This window comes from Chiroxiphia lanceolata, chromosome 1 (genome assembly GCF_009829145.1).
Source record: "Chiroxiphia lanceolata isolate bChiLan1 chromosome 1, bChiLan1.pri, whole genome shotgun sequence".
In the NCBI taxonomy this organism is placed as follows: Eukaryota; Metazoa; Chordata; class Aves; order Passeriformes; family Pipridae; genus Chiroxiphia; species Chiroxiphia lanceolata.
This window is the reverse complement of record NC_045637.1, coordinates 53,692,190-53,707,552: the sequence shown is the minus strand read 5'-3', so window position 1 is coordinate 53,707,552 and position 15,363 is coordinate 53,692,190.

Sequence of the window (15,363 nt, the reverse complement as noted above, 5' to 3'; positions counted from 1 at the left end):
CTGTGGGGAAATGAACTCCGGCTCAGACAGACCCAATACAACAATCAAATTAATTTTATACAATAGTTCGTGTATGACTCACAAAGATATCTACAGTACCTACAGATGTGAATAATGCTTTTCTGGAGAAGAGTTGAGCCACCTATTCCGGTTGGGATTTTGAAAGCCCAAGGCTGGATAAAAGCCTGTAATTGACACCATACCACTTCACATGTGCTCCAATGGGAATCTGAAAAACTTGATGTTTTTGGCATTTGTAACCTCCTGGACTTGTTCCTTGATACTTCCTTACCTTCTTATCAACTGCATCAGCAAGCAATGATAATTTGCTTTCATACCTGATGGTTATATCCACCACCAGTGCCTGACCCACCCTTAATCAATACTTGTAGAACTTGTTTTGGTGGTCTCACAGGAGTTGCTACTAATTTTGTCTTTTCCAAAGTTGACAATTCCACAGCCCTGCCATTGCAATCCGTTCCAATTAAAAAAATATGCCTTTTGCTTAGAAAGATGACCTTTGGAGCAAAAATTTCCTGTTCTGAGACTGGGACCTCACCACAAACCACTTCTGGAATGCTTCTGGGTCCCAAATTGTTACTGGTTTTGGCTAGGCTCTTCTTACCTGGCTCTGTTCCCTCAAGCAGTTTACCAAGTGGTCCCACCTGCACAAAGAGGGGGTCAGGATTAAATGATTTGGGTATGAATTGCTTAAGTCAATTTAAGTACCACATGATAAATGTGTAATCATATCTTTGCTTTAGCTTCTCTTTCTGTTGATGAAGTAACTTCTTCAAGATAGAGCACGTATGTAATTTAAAGATGTGACACCTTTTCTGCTCCAGCTTTCTAACTTCAGAACCTCTAGAAACCTCTTTCCTTCTTCATTCTCCCTTCTTTCTGAATTGTTCTTCACAGAAAGCTCTCACATCCAACTCTCCTGGTAGAAAGCCAGTTATTCCTCCCCCAGAATCTATCCAGTGTTAGTGGTTTTTGATGGCTCTTTCATTACTTTGCAGCAGTTTATCCACAAGATGTTCAGTGTGTCATGGAATGACATGTAGCATTGTTCCCCAAATCAAGATACATTCATAACTTGACATGAACATGTATCCATCAATTTGTCACTGAAATAGTGTTTGGCATAGATCCCAGAACAGAGGCAGAAAAACATAACAGTTTTTGTCAATTTTGAAAGCATAATTAGATTTTTCCACTTTTCTACAGGATTGCCAACTTACGTAATGAATGGTTCTTCCAGATGCCAGCTTCTACTCTATACCCATGAACAGGGAAGTGAGAAAAGAAAGATCGGGGTTTCCTCTCCAATGGCCCAATCACTGATATCCAATAAAATCAATAAGCCTGCCCAAGCTTTTGGTCACTTCTTTTGACTGAATGGTTTCGCACTCCTGAAGCAAGATTTTCAGAGAAAATTCCCCCCCCCTTTTTTTTTTTTTGGCTTAACCTTTATTAACATTCTTTTTCTTAGTCTGCTTCAGAAAAGCATGTGTAGATCTTCTAGCCTCCTACCTAGAACCAGGCATGCAATCCTGGATAAAAGCTGCTATGCAGTGCTCTCTTCTTTTGAACTATGAATGAGACACATTAGTGTTTTTATGTTGACAGAGGCACAGCTAGTGTTCTCCTTAGTTAAGTTCATTTTCAGAGCGTGCCCAGTTGCTAGATTTTGTTCCACGTGGCAGCATGGAGTAACTAAAACATCTGCTGCATTCCTCCAGTGTTTTATTCCTCAACAGAAAATGTTTTCTGAGATTAATTGCTTTTATCGTGTATCTGAACATCCTACCTCATAATACCATTGATTAGATAACAATAGCAAAGCTTATTTCACCCTGTAGAGGAGTCATTTCTCCAACTCTGAATTGTTATTTACATTTGCTATTTTCATGCTGCTGCAGTACGTGTCTGTGACAGCCTAAACTATGCACTTTTATAAGTCTTTTTTAATGACCTGATTATCAAAACTTGTGTGGCATCCACGTGGGTATGCTGCTGAAGGCCTCCTAAGGTACTGAAATCAGTTCCTGGGCACCCTGGCTGACTGAGAAGTGAAGCTCTATTGTTCTCTGTGTAAACATCAGAAGTAAAGAAAATAAATTTTCCAGTTCGTTTAGCACTGTTAAAGCTGGTGATTCTTACTCTCAAACATAGCATTGAGATAGTTTTAAAAATGTTCAAGGAGAATTTGTTAACAGGATTCCATTTGATTGAGTGGCCTAAAGACTCTTTAATCCCCTACAAAGACTACATCTGTACATTAGGTGTTGGTCTCTAGATAAAGGTAGTAAAAATCTCCTTTAGACTTCTGTCTGTGGACGGGAGAAAATCTCCTTCAAGTCAGTGCAATGACTGAAATTTCCATTCTCTAATAAAAAAATCAAAAACCTTTAGCCCATCTATGTGAATGTATGCTATCCAAAGCTGTAAGAAGAGCTCAGTGGGCTGCATCATCCAGATACACTTTGATGTGCAGTTTGGATTCAATGGTCGTTATGAACCTCTGAAAATTTGTTTAGAAGGGTTTAACAAGATGTTCACAAGTGCATTCTACTAGTCTCAACTGTAGCCTGTTGTCTACATTTTAAGCTTTCCATTAATTTCCTTCCAGAAAACAAAAAGTCAAGGCAGACATTAGGCATTTCATGTTATTCTCCCACCAGAGCTTACATTTCTCTTTCAGTAGACCGTTAGTAGTTACAAACCACAGTATTGTAAGCAGCTCGTGTGAGTTAATGACAGACATTTAGAGGAGACTCTTTGTGGCCCATTCATGAATTTCCCTCGAAATATAGATAAAACTTTAGCAAACATATTATTTCCTTTGCTATAACACTTTCTAAGTTGCAGACATTTTTCAATATTAGTTTAACTAAAGCTTTCTATTTCACATGAGTCCTGCAAACCATAATATTTTAAATTAATTCAGTTCAAATAATCCACCGTTTCTTTTGTGTGACTTGTTTTGATAAAAGTCTGACTTTGTTTTCTCTTCCAGAACAGATGTTTTATTACTGTAGTGCATGTAGGACAGAACTTGGAGGGTTTTTTCCTCGTGAAAAGTAAATGTTTTATATTTTGTGAAAGTAATTTGTGATATCAGGTTAGCCTGTCTTTGGGCTAAATAATTAAACTGTTTCTCGTATGCTAAAAGCATGTGAACATAATGAATTCTTTTAAATGCAATTGCCTTTAATGTCATCTTCTCACACAAACACTAATGGGGAAATTTCAATCTGGATGGATCAAAATCTCCTTGTAAAATTCATATTATTTATGTGTACTCTTAATGTGGGAAATGGATCTATGGAAATGGGGATAGGTCTTCATTTTTATTTTGAAGAATCAACTACCAATTCTTTCTTTTAAGCTACAAAATTTATTTTTTTGTCTCTAAACCTGCTCAACAAAGATCAATTACTGAACTTTACAGATCTGCTTCCCCTGCATACATACATAATCAATAAAGACTATAGACAGACCTACAGAGGAGGAAAGGTAACTTAAGGTAGTGTCTCCCTACAGTTCTGCATGCTAGGTCTTCCTTGTGATGGATGTGCTTCTTAAAGAAAGATAGAGAGGGACAAGGGGCAATAGATCCAAACTAAAAGATACTAGGTTTAGATTAAATATTAGGAAGAACTTTTTCACTTTGAGGGTGGTGAGGCACTGGAAGAGGTTTCCTAGAGAAGTTGTAGATGCCCCATCCCTGGAGGTGTTTAAGGCCACACTGGATGGGGCTCTGAGCAACCTGATCTGGTGGAAGGTGCCCCTGCCCATGGCCAGGGGTGTGGAACTAGATGATATTTAAGGTCCCTTTCAACAAAAACCATTCTATGATTCTATGATTCCATGATAAAAATCATAAGCAATACTTACAACAACAATTATCGTTATTTACAATGCCTACCACTGAAAAATGGTGTAACTAAAACAGAGTGAGTGGCAAATTCTCACTTGTCGTGTTTTGGAGCTTGATACGGTATTTGGCAGCTCAGCAGTCCATGTTCTGTAAATGTCAGAGGACAGGACCTTGGTGGTCCCTTTTGGAGCTCAGTCATGTGGATGTAGGTCAATAAATTGTCTCAGATTTATTGGCTGTTGTAATGAAACCTAGCAAACACAGGAGGGCTCTATGTGAACACATATTAAGAAACATTTAAGTTGGTGCCAGACAGGAGCCTAGTGTTCTGGTGTTACATAACCTTAAGTTAATTTGCAATGCAGTTTAAAGAAATAGAAGATTTTGCTATGAAATTACCATTTGTTTTGGATATGCATGGGTTTATAAAAGCATTGTCTCCATGCTGGATCATAGAAATGTAAAAATAAATCATTTAAACCCCAGCTGAAAGGCACCATTATGAAACATATAAAATAAAATTCCTGATTTTGTCATTTATGCTAAATGTATTAATTCTTTATGAAACAAGTTTAGATTTAGCTCTCACAAATATATCACTGTACAACACAAACTGGCCTCTGACAGGAAAAAATTGTCTCTTTCCTTGATTTTACATTACAAATACTAATTTTTCCATATTGCTGCCATGGAAACAAATGGAGAATAAAGGCAGTAAAGGGAACAAAAAGCTGCTATTGCATAATGGGGTTTGGTCAAACAGGCTTTCACAACAAGGCTGTGCTGCAGCACAGCCGAGTTACTGCGAGTCCCCTGGGGCAGGATCTGGGCTTGCCCGTGCCAGTGTGCAGCTCATGGCAAACTGCTTGTGGTGAGGCCTCCATCTCAATTTGAAGGAATGGGGCTGTGCAGCCACTCAGCATCCCCTGTATCGAACACAGACAAAGTGAATGTGTCCCACATCAGGCAGTGCTATGAGAGAGGGTGGGCGTCTCCTCTCCATCTGGTGGCCCTTGCTCACCACTCCTTTCACGGGACAATTCTGTGAAAACAAATAGAGGATAAATAAAATCTTTCTGTAACAGTAATGTGGCAGCCCCTGCAAGAAGAAAAACATCTCCAACTCTCATGAGAACAGTGTGGGTGATGATTACCAGTGAGAGTAATAATAAGGAAAGGGAAGCCATGATTTCCTTATCTGTCTGAGGATGCCCACCTGTGAAGGAATGCTGCTTTGCTGGGGCCAGAGTGCTGCTCTGGACTTTACACAAGAGGTGTCATGGGCTTGTTCCCTCCCCTCATCTGCAGCTGTCTACGTAAGTTCAAGAGCTTTGTTCCAACATTTATTACCATGGAAAGAAAAACATTGTATGTGGAGAAGAAAGGCACTAAGTTGCATTTTTCCTGCTCAGATTTGAACATCTAGCTGAAGATCCCATGGTAGAAGTGTTTTTCTGTTGAACAGTTCCTGAAGCCACTTGTAGCTCAGCTACCTTACGGATGCGCCATCCCCTTTGTTGTTCAACGCGGACCTCTAGAGAGTAATGTAGATGTTAGAAGTGTAAGTCCAAGCTGTTGGGAATAATAAAGGTGGCCTATTGACAGAAACCTCAAGATCAAACTCTTCAGAAGAATCCATGAAAAGGAAAAGTTCATTACCAGATCAGAAATCAAAGGTAAAGGTACTCCAGTAGGATGAAGAATTGTACAAGACTCTTAGATTAATCCTTTAGGACTTAATTGTCTCAGTTCAGCTGTATACTGACATTGCACATGAATGCCTCCAGTAAGCAATACCAGTTGTCAGGCCCATCACATTTCCATTATAAATCTAGTTGACTTTAATGCTTAAATCTGTCACACTAAGACCACCTCCAGCAGGCTGGTGGTTAAAGTTAGATTTTGTTATAATTGGGGGTTTTGCTTTTTTTCTTTTCTAGAACTTTTCTTTTTCAAGAAGTATAAACCTACACTGACATAGCTAATGATGTATTAATTTATAAACCCTTTGGGAAGGAAAGTACATTACAAAGGATTTCTGGAATGCAATTTTTAACCCAGATAATAATTTCATAATCGATTTTTCATTCTGAAAAAAATTACTTAGTTGACATTGTTAATTGCTACTAGTAATCTTACGGTATTTTTTTTCTTCTCCCTTCAATGATAAAAGAGTATAGAATATATTTCTAAAGGGACATGTAGCAGTTCTTCTAGGGATCTACAAAGTACAGCTAATCAGCATGGAAAGATTTAAGTTCTTATGTTATAGACATGCTGTTCTTGACTAGTGGGTTATCATTTCTTTGCAGAAAGCAGTGTTATAAAAATAATTGAAGGTACACTTGCACATATTCAGAGTAGCCAGGCAGTGAAGGATGTTCAAGTACTGACCCAAGCTTTGAAACTGGAATTTCTGAAAAGGTTGTTGCTTGCTGAATGTGTGCATTTGTCTCATGTAAACAGGTCAGAACCTGCAAACTTCTGACCTAAATTTGGATGAAAATATTTTCAGCAGTTTGGATCAAGGCACTGGGTTAAGTCTTAATTCAGATCATCATACATCCTTTCATTAGGATTACCAGGAAAATGTTGGCTTGAGACCAGGTTTTCCCACTCAGATGTTTGTTGCAAGGTCTATTGAAGTATGAATCTATTCCAGATTGATTGCTGTACCCACATAATGGAAAAGATCATATATTTTCTTCATATGACTGTCCAGAAAGACAGAAAGAAGATGAGTATATTACTGCAGTACAGCTGTGGGTTTGCTAAGCAAATCTGGCCCACAGACACATTTACATAGCAAATCTCCCAGTCACTGCTTCCACTTAGATGAACCACAAATATCTTGGCATTCTAATCTCTCCACAACATATTAATCTCAGCTTGTAAAACAAAATAAAAAAAGAGACAGTGAAAACACTGCAGTAAGGATTGCCTTCTTCCATTCCATCATTTGATGCTTGCTGTATTCCTCCAGAGAGGAAGAGGAAGGGAAGTAGTAACACATTTATGGTGTAACACAGGGAGAAAATCTCTTTAACTGAAGGTTTTAAAAGGATATTCACCCTATATCATGAATTTTCTGTCACTGCTGGATTCTGCTCAGTTCAGCTGTCGTGTAGGGATGGAAATCAGAGAAGAAGCTATTTGCAGGTAGTGGAGAAAGTAATGCAGGTTTATCAGAGAAAAGTCTAGGCAAGCAGCAGAAGCCACTACAGATGCCTGTACTATTTTTGAGAAGGAACATTCTTAAGGAGAAAAGTAGAAGAAAGACTATACTAGTAGAGGCTTGATCAGGTGATAAACAGGTGCCTCCAGTACTGCCCAAGACATCTGCCTCTAGCAGATCAAGGATCTACATTTATACTGGTTCTGCAACCTTCCATTAGGTCACTGTGCTTCTCTGCCTTCACAGACAGCTTGAAAATCACATATCCATCTGAAAATTTTTCCTCTGCCATATTCATGCTTATTTCTTACAAGTCAGTGGCAAAAGAGTTATTCTCTTATTTTCTTTGTTCGTTTGGGGCAATTAACAGGACAGTTTGTTAAATCAGTTGCATTTTAAAAGGAAACAGTAAGCCTATTTTATTTTTAGCTGAAACACCTCCCTTAATATGCCTTATAATAAAGCAAGCAAGGAAAAAAGTTATACTGTAACTCAAATACTGATAAGTTTTCTTACATAATAGTATAAAGGATTGCTTGCTTTGAAGTCAGTCATGCTTGATGAATCTGAGGCTGAGGAGGATTATCAGAAGCTAAGAAGGGTCACACCTTGTTAGACAATGGAACCATCTCTTTCAGTCTTCTGCTCTTCAACGGTACCCAAAATATTTAGAAAATTATATGGCAAGGCAATCATATATGGAACTTCCACTCGTATTCTCCTGTCTTCCAAACGCTTTCATTTTGGAAACTTTCTAAGCAGGATTTACTTTTTGTATTTCATAAGTCTTGGTTGGTTTCTCTTCCACGAGCTTATCCATTCTTCCCTCCCACTCATTTAAGGTTTCAATTTCTACATTATCTTCCAAAGAGGTGTTCCACAGCTCATCTACCTGGTGTCATAAAAATTATATTCTTTGATGTATTTTGAACCTGGATTTTTAGTACCTTTATTTGATTCCCCTGGAAGAGACATTGAACAGCATCTCCCTTTCTCTTCTGTCTGTGACAGCTGGGATTTTATGGACTTACTAGTTTCCTGTTACAAAGTCCTGAGAGTAAGATAGGTGTGACATGCTTGGCAATGCTTGAGGGTGTTATCACGAGTCTGTACCTGGTGGAATCAGCATACGTGCTCAAAGCCAAACTCTAGCCAAAATAACCAATAGATATGTTTCTCAGCAAAGATACTGATACAGAGATACTTAGCATAGATAATGAAAAGGTCAGTCTTAGCAGCCTTTCTATCTTCAAAGGCAACCTTCATATACAGTTTATCTCTTGTAGCTGTGAACAGATTGAATCAAAGGGTTGTACATGTTCCAGTCTCTCCAGATGTGAAACGACTTTTATGCCAAAATGCAGTATTTATATACTCCTTAAATCTTCATATGCAAGGCTTAAGTACACAAAAATTTTAAGGACTAGGTTTTAGTGACGTGCTCGCATTTTTCTCACCTATTGCACAACTTTGGAAGTCCTCCACTCTAGATAGGTTTAAGTCATAATAAGGTTCCATATTGGGATTGCTGTTCATTCAGGTTTCTTACAATAATATCCCTCCTGTACACATTAGAAGCAAACATCAAGATCTTGTGTTCCTTGGATGTGCCTAGCTCTATGTCTTTGTACAACTGTTGTAACCTTTTGTGAGGAACTAGTTGCAAGTGTGTATATTGCACACTGGACTATTTTTCTTACAGGCATCTGCCCAGTGCTAACCTGTTAAATATCAGAGACTTTTAGAAGGTATAGATATTTGGCTTTAAGTTTGTGAGGACATTAACAGCTTTGCCATCTTTCAGAAGAACAGTACAATGAGATAAGAAACATGAAAATGAAAAGGAAACAGTCTTTTAAACCTGTCTTCTATATGAGAAATGTCACTAAAGGCAAGTGTGTTTCTCTCTTGCCTCACAACAGTTTTCTCTTCTTGGCCCTTGTCACTTCTGGTCTATCAAAACACTAAGTCCAAATCTTTGCCTGGCTGCTGGTGTTCTGTCCCGTACTGCTGGAGCTTTGCCGGACTCTTCATTCAGCACTACTTTGAATGGCAGCTGACTGTCCTTACAATGCTGTGTTTGACAGGCAAATGCAGATCAGTGAAGAAGAAAATGTAGGTGACAAGAAAGACACTTTTCACAGAGCTATGCCACTAAGATCTAAAATTCTCGCAGAGGCCACAGGCAAAGAAAATTGCTTTCTAACTGTTAAAAAATGCTTTCAGCAGCCTTCTTTGAAAAGGAAGTCTGACTAGTAAGCAGAAAGAGAAATGAGACATAGCATCAGACTATGACAGTCTGCCATATATATTCTTCTCTGGCCTGTAACATGCATCTGGAAGAATAATGTCAGAACTATTTGCTGTAAACAACAACTGGGAATTCAGCTGGTGGAAATGAGATCAGCCTTCATTTTTTTTATTTAAGTAAACTTGATAGGAGGTTAAATTTGAATGTAAAAAAGATAAAACTTGAAGGCTTGTTAAGCTGATTGAAAAGCACTGCAAGAGAGTGCTGTTATCATTATGCTAGAAAAAGCCCATTCCTCTTGCTTTACCTGGGTCTGTTCTTTGGGGCCTATGTGAACAGGTAGAACAGAGTTCTGCCCCTCTTGTTTGTCTTATATATCTCATAGTTTCAATATACAGATTGTACTTCTCTGTATAACCAAATAAAACCATTCAGCTATATTGGTCTGTATATAGGAGGGCAGGTTTCTAATGTCTTATTTCTGTGTAGATTCTGAGTCATCCTTCCAAGGTCTTTATTTTTTGTTAATCTCAGAGCCTGCTCAGAAATTTATCTTAGATAAGTAAGACTGATTGAAGACCAACCAAGGCAACAGTCCCTAAGTGGCTTTAGACCAAAGCGGTAAATATCAAGCTGTTTCAACCTGCAGGATTATTTGTGACCTGCGTGAGGTTAATAGCTTGTCTCGAGGTTATCCATCCTAAGGAACTTTTTCCATTAAAAAAAAAAAAAAAAAAAAGAGGACATGGCCTCCCTGGACACTACTGCTAAACAGGGGCCAAGAATTTAATGGGGACAGATTATCCTCTCATTTCTGGATGTTTTCTCATAATCCATGCTGATGAGGTACATTGGGGGGACAGTATGAAGGACACTGTCTATTATTACAGTCTACTCCCTTTTTCCAGCCTCTAGATTTTTAGCTCTCTGTGAATTTATGTGGTCTTGATTCTATAATTCGTAGGAACAGTTGTTAGTTGATTTATTCTCACAATAGCCTTCTCACTTTCTAAATTTTACTGAGAGTGAAGGGAAATGTTTGCAAGGTTAGCTAAATTTGTTCCGGGAAGTGCACAGTAGGAAAAGAACTCAGCTCTGGTGTCTGAACCGAACAAAGTTTGTTCCTCTGGAATTCCTTTCAAACACTTTGTTCAATTATTAAAACTGGAGAGAGGAAGGAGAAAACGCGTGTAACAACAAGTTACAAATTTGAAAATTAAATGCTTTCCTCAAGATGTAGGTTCTCAACTCTGCAGAGCTTCTGCTGATAACTCCACGTTCTCTGATGCTGTTAAACTGGAATGGTGTGTCCTAATTAAGGTTGCAAATCACCAGAATAGTATCATATGAACTGGGCCCAGATGGATGCCTTCCATGCTCAAGATACAAAGGAATAAAATGGAAAAGGTGGAGCTGGCTGTAGCAGAGAGTCTTCTGATGTCTTTTTAGGGGACAACTGTGCGGTAACATTGTTGAAATCATGCAGGTATAGATTCAAAATGCAGAATTACAAGTTACAGGTAAAAGGCAATAAAAAAGAATGATATTAAGATGACATGTAATAATTTGTAGACACTAAATACAAGATGCATTGCAGCTTCGTTTAGGATTGGAATTAACAGTCATGAAGGCTGGAAAAGGACTGAATAAATACTGCTTTTGTTGCAGAATAAGGTCATGAATACAAAATGACCCCTGTTTATTTTAGAATTTTGAAAAAATTTGACCTTGAATGTAGGGCAACTCTTACCCTGTACCTTTGTTCTCTGGCTGTATACTGGCATGCTCACCCCTTCCAAAAGCACACACACATTGTCAAAACAGGGCTGTGAAGAGCCTTTCTGCACAGGCTCATTACTCCAAGCCTCTGCTACCTGCAACTTCAGTCATCAGTGTCTTGTTCTCAGCTGTACGTCCTTGGAGGTGGGACCAGAGGCCTTGATGATTGATGAATTTCAGCCAGCACAGCAGAATAGGTGATGGATGGGCAACATTGTGCAGATATGGCACAAACTGCCACAAATCCACTTTCGGGTTTGGGTTTATGTAACTGCTCTTGTGTAGACTCTTGCCCTGTGGCTCCTGTGTGATATTGCTGGGAAGGGGCCCTTGTTGATAAACTGACCAATATTTTCTTGGCTCTGTGGAAACAGGGATGCTTAGCTTCCGCTCTCTTTTTTTTCTATCCAGTTTGCTGTTGAGATTACATTCCAGGCAAAAGTGCTAATTTTTGTCCTCCAAACTCTCAGTACAAATACATAGAAATATATTAATTCATAAAATGAACTATATTTTTAGGATCATTTAGGAAGTATTTTGTTATATATTCAAATGCATAGTCCACTGAATTGACAGCAGTCAAGTATGTGCAATAGATCATTCTGAGCTTTAGTTTCTAAAGCATAAAGTGCTACCCTAGTATCCTGTTCAAATGCAGAGTGTACATAGGATAACACCAACATATCAGAGAGCTATCAGTTTTGGAGCCATGAGCTCAACAGGAACCTGCTTGACAAAATGATTCCATGTGGCACTGCAGTGTGAATGTAACATTTATGTTTATTTTTGCTTTATTCAGGCTCATGTCACCTGGATTTATGTAATCATACATCTGTACTGAAACTTTCTTATTACATATAGGAAGCACCCTCATGTTTACATGATTTACCTTATGGGTGTCCAATAATCAGTTGGCCTTGTTCCTATGACCTGGGCTGCTGTATTCTACGGGCAGGTGGACTTTGCACTTCTGTGGTGAAAATCTTGTTTTCCTTCTGCATCTTGACTCACAGACTGAAAAAGACAATAAAAGGAAGAAAGACCATTAAAAAACCAAACAAGTCCAAAGGGAGTGTGGCCACATGGAAACCACAGTGATGAAACCACATGAAAATATCAAGAGTATCCATACCTTCGTGACTGATCCTCTTTGGCGCATGGTGCTCGTACACAGACTGCTCAAAGACAGTGATTTTTTTCTGTTCTATGTCACTTCCCAGCAAAAAGATTCATGTGCTGAGCTGGAACTGAAGAATTTAAGAGAGCTTCCTTCTCCCTCACTTCCTCTATGGTGGCTGCATAAGGTAGTAGCGTCCATGTGGAATATAATATGGTCACACAACAACCCACCCCTCTCATTACTTGGGACTGTATCTTCTCTTGGTGGAAAAACAAAACTTCCCTTTTCTAGACCTTTTGTCCAGCAAGTAAGCTTTGACAGCCTTCCTGTATTTTATTAACACCGTAGATGGTATTTGTTGAACAGGATATGTACTGACTGAAATATTTTCTCCTGAAAGGTTTATTGTTCTCTGATATTTTCTTTCTGTTGGGTCACCAGAAGTTTATTCCCCTATACTCTTTCATTAGGGTACTAGAGCTTTTTAAAATTTTGTTTAGGTTTTTTAGGGTTAGGGGTTTTTTTGTAAAGTCTCATGGTTTAACTGCAAGCTGTCAGGGCAATAGTATAGTTTTTGGAAATTGAAGGATAATCCTTTGAAAGGCAAAAGGTGACCAGAATAAACAAAGGGAGAGATTAAGTTGCTGAAGCAACTATCAGTGTCAACATTTTAACTGTCTGGGGAAAGACACTCTCAGAGAAATACATTAGGAAAATGCAAACCAAAGACTTTCACAGGGAACTATCATCTTTTTAACTGCAGATCTTAGCGATTATTTTATATTAGTTGTGCACTATTTTTTTTTTAGTTCACAGAAGATATTTTGTCACTTCCACTGTGTTCTCAGTTGAAAACATTAGTGTTATAGTTTAACCCCAACCAGCAACTAAGTCCCATGCAGCCCCTTGCTCACTCTACCCCCTACCCTAACCCAGTGGGGAGAATCAGAAAGAAAAGGTAAATCTTGTGGGCTGAGATAAGAATAGTTTCAAACAAAATAAAATATTGTGATATTAAAAATCATCATCATCATCATCATCATCATTGTAAGGAAATTAAGAGAGAGAGGAATAAAATCCAAGTGAAACAAGTGATGCACAATGCAGTTGCTCACAACCCACTGACTGATACCCAGTCTATCCCCGAGCAGTGATCCACAGCCTCCAGCCAACTCTCCCCAATTTATACACTGAGCATGAGGTTCTATGGTATAGAATATTTCTTTGGCCAGTTCAGGATACCTGTCCAGGCCATACATTCCCTGCCAGCTTTTTGTGCACCTGCTCAGTGGCAGAGCATGGGAAACTGAAAAGCACTACTTAGCAGTAATGAGAATATCAGTGTGTTATCAAAATTATTCTCATAATAAATCCAAAACACAGCACTGTACCAGCTACTAGGAAGAAAATTAACACTATCCTAGCTGAAAACAGGGCAGTCATTAATTTAAAGTGTCATCCTATCATACAATCATGTGACTCAAAAGCATTTTAAGAAGTTTTGTCCCTTGGATGTGTTGGTTTGGGTTTTGTCCCAAAATGTTCAATAGCTTGGACTCCATATATAGTAAGGTCTGAATATATCCCTGCAATGTGTAGTGCAGAATGCAGAAATGGGACCTATGGGGATCTACAGATTGCCATATTCAAAGAGCTGTTTTTCCAACACAGTGGGCAGCTGGTGAAAAAGAACATCAATCAGAAACCCAGAGTCGAGTCATACAGCCATCCTGGTCAAACAAGTTCCCCATTTGACTGATAGGAAAACCGAAGCACAGGAAGCTTCTATCACCAGGCTGTAGGTTTTTCCAGGTCAAAGACTGTAGTTTTATGGGTCTGCTGTAGAAATATCTGCTACACTGGATCTGTGATTTCTAGGTGTTACCATAACACAGATAATAACATTTAACACCAATGGTAGAGGCAGAGGCAGAGGCAGGACTTGAATCACCTGATTTGCAGTTCCAGAAATTCTTTGCTAGTTTATTATGCTGTATGTCTTCAGACAACTGAAAGTGCTTGTATTTTTCTTGGAGGATAGAGGCTGACAAGCACTAGCTAAGGAGGCGAGCCAGGAGGTAATGTCCTGATATCTTATTTGTTGGCCACACTCCCTTTGGACTTGTTTGGTTTTTTAATGCTCTTTCTTCCTTTTATTGTCTTTTTCAGTAGAGCATTATAAATTCTGACCATTTTTCTCTGAACTGATTCCTAACCCACGTTTCTTGTTTAGGAAAATCAAGTGTATTTGAAGGTAAAGTTAGCGTTTTCATAATATTTCCGTTGCTTTGTTGTTGTTACTGCTCTGATGTGGGAAGATCTATTGGCCACAAACATAACTCCCTCTTTACACACAGCTGGCAAATGAAAACAATATCGGAACATCTCCATGACACACAAGGCTTTTATACAGTGATGTTTCAGACTTTACTGCAGTTTCCTTTGGAAATGCTTAAAACAACTACATCTGTTTCCTTTCATTGGGATTTTGTGTTCTTTAAGCCAAAAGGAGTGGATAAAACTCATTAATTCTGAACAATAATTGCAATGTCCTATATAAATATTTTTTAGACTGTAGGGTTGTTGTTTCTTTTCTTTCCACTAAAAATATAAAATAGCTTGTCTGTTCAATGTAATGAGAGTTCCTGGATACTTTTACATTGCTATGTTATGCACAAATACTTGAACTAGATTTAAAGAGTCTGGCTCATATGTTGATGTCAAGCTCACATTGCCTACACAGAAAGTGGTACAGAGCCAGACACCAAATGCAGGAGAGGGTACAAAATGGGGTTAGTTTACCTGAGTACATCCTTCCTGAAAATGCAGTAGAGACCCACCTCCTATGGCAGATGCTGTAGGTATGTCTCAGTGTAGGGCCAGAGAGTGCCTGGCAGCTTTCTGTAGCTCTGCACAGAAAAGATTACGGATGTAGGCACAAGCCACAGTTTCTTGAAGGCACCTACATTTTGCTAATAGTACAGAGGGGTAAAAATTATTTGTGTAAGCTACAACATCAGATCCAAACCAAAAAATTGGTGCCACCTCTCCCTTTATCTGAGGACCAAGTCTGTCTCTGGATCAATTTGTGCTTCTCAGACCAGTGCTTTTCTAACATACATGTACAGCTGTTGTCTAGTGTTCCCTGCTTAAGA